Source organism: Apium graveolens, chromosome 7 (genome assembly GCF_009905375.1).
Source record: "Apium graveolens cultivar Ventura chromosome 7, ASM990537v1, whole genome shotgun sequence".
Lineage (NCBI taxonomy): Eukaryota > Viridiplantae > Streptophyta > Magnoliopsida > Apiales > Apiaceae > Apium > Apium graveolens.
Window position 1 is genome coordinate 201,092,802 of NC_133653.1, and position 6,322 is coordinate 201,099,123.

The following is a 6,322-nucleotide window of genomic DNA, read 5'->3' on the forward strand; positions in this document are numbered from 1 at the left end:
AGATAAGACCACAAGAAACACAACAAACTATTATCATGTCACAGCTGGTTAGAAGGTATCAAATTTAACTCTCTTAAATATTTACATATCACTTTTTTACATAAACAATATAATAAATATATGCTTCACCTTTGGGATTCCATATTTTACTATTATAAAAATTGACTTGAAATTTGGCTTTTAGTTCTAAAAACTGAAAAGTAAAGCTGAGAAGATTTTTGAAAAGAAGATGAACATAAGGAATTTTAAAGATTTCGGAGAGGAACAGAGGATAGCAAAGAACTAGATAAAAGTGGTAAGAGTATTCAAAGAGAATATAGCAAGATACATATATTATATTTCCAGCCAACTCTTAGCCAATATTTATATAAACCAACTTTGTGAATTATTTTTGAACATCCCTGTACAAGCTAGCTCTTTAGCACATTGCCACCATGATACACATTGCCCAACTACTTTAATTAGAAATTTCTCCTGAAAACTAAAACTCATCTCTACAATTGCCACTGCTAAACTACTTCTGAAAAGGAGCTTCAGAATGCTAACTTATAAAGTAGAAGTTATTGATAGATAGAGTATAGACCATACACAAAGTGATGAAGCAGAAGATCGAGACAGTGTAGACTATGGAAAGAAGAGGAATCCAATGAAACAAAGTCTAATAGTGCCAATTTCTCAAAGAGGAACTCAAATTTAGTGAGCAGGTCCCGGAGTTCGATATTAGATGAAAATGCATATGTATATGTATAAAAAGTCATAAAAACATAATTGAATTGAACTTGAAAATGTTACACTAAAAAAAATGATTAATTCCGTAATTAAAGATTCATAATTCACTAAATAAAGTTCAGCATGTAATCTTACTCCAGCAGATAGCGGGAACATCAAAAGATCTACTTACGGTTCGGTGGGCGGCTGTGGGCAGCAGAGACCCACAGCTCTTTGCTTGTATCATCTTTGTGACAAATCACTTCAATGAAGCAAAAACAGTCTTTTTTTTCTCCCATTGCTGTCTCTATTGCTTCAACAAGATCTTCCTCACAGCGGACCGGAACAATTCAAGAAATGCCAGTGTCAACAATACTTTTTAAAAATAAGCTTCACTGTTATAACTTGTAAGTAAATGATACATTATGTATTAGATTTTCTCGACTGAACTTAGTCGTCCAGTATTTGCCTTCACCATTATGAATCGCATCAACCAGTGCAGTGTAGTTCCAGTTCTTGATTACATTGTGTGGTTCATCATGGATCTCAACTTCAATGGTATAACCACCGTTATCAGAAAAATGATTTGATTCTGACCACATCGCAACATTGTCGACACATCTTGAGCAGTAACCTGCAAGGGATATTGAATTTGTTAATGTGAAATAAAGAAGGAATGATTATAGTAAAAATGGAGGGATTTCCAATAGTTAACACCATATATAGTCCATTATTGGAAAAACACAGATAACTTGTGATGAGTTACCTGAAAGCTTCCATCACCAATACAAGCAATTATTCGCTTATCCTTAGCAGCCTGTGCATACCCTAGAGTTGCTCCAACTAACCACCCAATGGATCCATACTGCATTTGGAACTCATACATGTATTATTGCACTTACATTAATACATGCAAACACATTATATACCTTAGGAAATTATATTGAAAGGGATGCTCACCCGCATCCTTTTGGAAATTTCATCTTCTGGAAATTGAACAAAGAATCCCTTGTCTCAGTAATTATATTGAAAGTCATGCGGAATTTGTTTAATTTTCTTGTTGCAGACTATCTCTTTACCAGGAGCCCTTTGTTCACAGACAACCATCATTAATGAGTCATTCATGCTTGTTTCATCATTTGCACAAGACGTATTTCAACCTGAGGTTGATACATCAGTGTCCCTAAGTTGAGAGGGACATAGATCTTCTTGGTATGAATTGCTCCTAACTACCGCTTCTTCCAGCATCAGATGTTCACTAGAACTTTGGGTTGTAATTCCAGGACACCGAATTCTTCACAAAAATCACACCAAAAACACGAAACGCACTATCCGGAAACTCCATACACCCTCCACTATATTGCAATAAACTGAAAATTTTGTAGATAATGCAACGCTTTTCATGTAACGCTAGATAAAAACCGTTGCCTATGCGCACTTATGGCGTAGTGTCTACACCCACGAAGACATCGGTTTTGAACAAAATAGACATTAGTGAACTGATGTCTATTGACCTTTTTCTAGTAGTAAATTTAACCGGTATTTAGGTCCATATTGATGTTTCAACTTTTTTTAAAAAAATATTTATGAATAATTCAACCATAAAGATGTTACCATCTATAAATTTTAGTGATATGACAAAATTTTACTAAGTGCGTATGGTGAAATTTAGAATTAAGTTTAGTTAGACTTTATTTGTTAAAGTAATCAAGTTCAAATGATTAAAAATTCTTGAAATTTTGGGTTTAACATTTTTTTGTAACTATTTTAACATATGTACAGTTGGATCATTTTTATCTATTCCGAATAAGTGGACCTTTCACTACACCATAGACTGTTTTAAGCAACCCCATAACTGTGTTGCTATATATAGGACCAAAAAAATATTGTTAAAGACCCAAAAAGGGCTAGGGCAACAACAAAGCTATATTGACTCGTAGCTAGTTAGTATAGATATCTATAGCAACATAAAAACTACTCTATTGCAACATACCAATCTCTATTACAATAGATCTCAACAATAATATATTTTAGACTATATAGTAACATACTTAGTGGGTTACAAAAGATCTTAAAATTTCTTTCAGAATTGTGGGACTCATAGGGGGCCCACATGCGGGGCCTATCTGTAGGTCCCATATGGGGACCTATATGTGGGGCCCACATATGGACTTAGTTATTTACCTATGAAAACACACCTGTAGCAATATCTTTTATCTGACAAAAGGTTAATTATTTACAAAAGATTTAGTACCTACTCTAACATAGTTCCAGCCTAAAAAATAATTAAAATACACATCTTGAATATTGCATTTCCCAAAATAAATACCAAGCAATTCCAAGGAATATTCATTCATACAACCAGTCATAGACATCAAATTCACTAGTAAAAAATCAAACTTTTATGTCGCCTAATTTACGTTACACAAAGAAGAATCCGACATATATAAGACTTCATACATCGGGTTTTTTAAAAAGGCGACATATATTAACCTTCTGAAAGTACCATTTATGTCGGTTCAGCAAACAACCAATGTATAAGGGTGACATACACGTCGTCTCTAAATTGGTCGATGTATAAACACTCATTTTACGTCAGGTCTGGTTCACCATCGTACAAGATCATTACAAATACTCAGCATATACATCAATTTTTAGCACTTGATATATATGTGATTGTATATAAGTTGGTTGTCTCTAATCCGATATAAAATAAAATTTTTAATTATTAAAAAAATAGTCTAATCGAAACTTAATAGTGGTCGGGCCAATTTTAGTTTATTCTTCCCAAAATCAAACTCTGTCCATTATAACATCGCTTGATGGAAACATTGGTCCCGGAAACCATCACACCTCATTCATCTATCCGAGCAATTTCCTAACTTATATTTCTGGTATGAAGTATGTCAATACTAACGATTGAATATGTATACATAAATAGCCATGTAACAGATTTTTTCTTGTTATTTTCCATCACTTCTACCTAATTGGGTTTGTTAACTTCTTCGATGCTAGACCGTTGCATTCGTTGTTGGTAATCTCCCTCCCCCCTCTCTCTCACACCCTCTCTCCCTTCTTTCTCTTTCCTGCTCCATATTCTCTTTCTTTACCTTCCCATTCTCGTCCCTTATTTTCCCAAATCTAATTATGTTACAAAAAAATATATTTAGGTGTTGATTAAAATTTGATATGTAATCTTTATTAATTTGACACACCATTTTTATATTTTATTATGAAACATAATCAGAGTAGAATTAGTAATTATATGGTTTATTCTCTGGTCAATAGTGTGTCTGCTGCTGCAAATTTGGTTGCAAAGAATGTCAATCGTGTAAATATAAGGCACACATTCGGTTTATGGGATTCTTTCTTTCAAGCATCTTTAACGTAATAATTTTCTGCCGTGTTAGTGATGAATTCACGTGATTGTGTAATGATTGTTTGTTTCGTATGTTTGAGTGTTCTGTTTCATGTTAACTACTAGCATATTCGATGATATGAAATAAAGTATAATAAGGTATTTTTTTTAATATATTAACCAGTAGATCGATTAATATACTTCTCTGCTCTTTTTGGTATTTAGATATTTAGTTAACAATTTTTTTGAATTTAGCCATCTTTTTTGAAAGATTTAAATTACAAAAAAAGAAAATATATGGGTTCCAAAATATATTGCACGTATATGGGTTCGACTTGTTGGGGCTTTTAATTTATATACTATAATTTGCTCATCTTTTGCATATACAATAACTTCAAATAAAAGTTCATTTTGAAACTAAAGTGAAAGTTCTGCTCAAACAACATGTATGGTACTTATTGTCAATATATTTATAATAACTGAATGATATGAATCTAACAAAACCAAAACACAGCTTGCCAGAAAAACACATTTTCTTATTTCTGCAAATTGAGGCAATATAAAAGAAATACAAGGAAACTAAGAAACTGAAAATGCGAAAAAACAGGACACGATCACCTGCCTACAACCTACACTAACTCAACTGCCTCGACTCAATCAAAACTCCGAAAATAACAGACCTGAAAACAAACACTACACAAAATAGTCGTTGACAACTCTTTATTTGAAAATAACATATAACCAAAGTTTAAGATGTCCACTACTCATATGCTCCAGAATAATGTCTCCTCTCTCAATACATTCCCTTATGAAGTGATACCTAATATGTATATGTTTTCTCCTTCTATGAAATACATAATTCTTTGCCAAATCAATAGATGATTTATTATCGATAAACAATACAACTGGTCCAATGTAGTATGATGTTATCTGACTGAAAATATTATGAATCCATATAGCCTGGAAAGCTGTTGCAGTTGCGGCCATAAACTCCACCTCACAAGATGATAAAGTAACAAACCTTTGTTTTTGGGACATCGAGATGGTGAACTTCCAATTCGTTCTTAGCAGCCAAAGCTAATAGAAAATGAACCATTTCAGGCCTTGTCACAGGAGCAAAGACTTCGTCAAAATCAACTACACGCTCTTGAACATAACCTTTGGGTACAAATCTCGCTTTATGCTTCACAATTCTTCCCTCGCCATCCTTTTTTAACTTGAATATCCATTTCAGGCCTATAACTTTTGTGGCGCCCTCCAAACCCGGGTCAGAAGTTTGGGATTCACACACACGCGCGCCTTATTTATAACCTGCTTATAGCAATAATAAAGATAACAAAAATATGCAGTGACCCTATTTACCAACTACCACGAATCGCAACAGGTTAAAGTATGCACACAAGCCACACATCTACTTATATTACATACTGTTCAAATCCCAACTATTCCAAACTCAAAACTGAGTATTAAACATTATTACAAACTTAAATTATCCCAAAAGAAACCTACTAGCTTAGCTCGATCAACCTGAACCCCTAGCTCTCGCGCTGGACTGGGGATCCGCGGTACCAACTGGTTCTTTCTTGACTGGAAAAGAACAGAAACAATATCGCACAAATGAGCTAACTAGCTCAGCAAGTCACAATGACAAAACTGAGAATAATGATCATCAAGTGAACATGTTTATGATATCAAGTGAATAATGGATTATGATTTAGAATTGGATATTATATTTTCAGGTTAAAAACCAAGGTTAGGCTGTTGATCAGTCACGCACTAACCCCGAGCAAAGCACACGGCACTGCTCTAACTACTGGATCCAAGGCACACATTGGCCTAACTTGACCATTATATGGTCTGACCACGAATCTGGTCAACAATTTTATAAAAACAATCCAATTCTAACATAATAACAGAATAAGAAATAATAATTAATAACCAGAATCATTAACAACAATGAGTGTTTAACAATGAAAGGGTTTCAATCCTTGTAAGGATCAATAAGGTAATTTCAAAGCTTGGATGTTGGGTAATGAAAAAATTGGATAACAAAGGAATCAATATTTCAGGGTTTCAAGGATTTGGTCTTTCAGAGCATAAAATGCAAAGATTTGATTGTGTAAGCAATCTGGTTTAGTGTTTAATATTTAGTTTGTATGTATTTGTGGAGTAGGATCGTATAATTGAGGTTCGTGTTTGGGTATACAACAATCAATGATCTAGAAAGAATCAGGTTATGGCTCAAGATCAATAACT

General features: G+C 33.7%; 1 pseudogene; it reads right to left on the reverse strand.

The window, feature by feature from the left end:
* Positions 1-893: 893 nt before the first annotated feature.
* LOC141674363 (pyruvate decarboxylase 2-like) lies at positions 894-1,745 on the reverse strand (annotated as a pseudogene).
* Between the last annotated feature and the right edge of the window lie 4,577 nt (positions 1,746-6,322).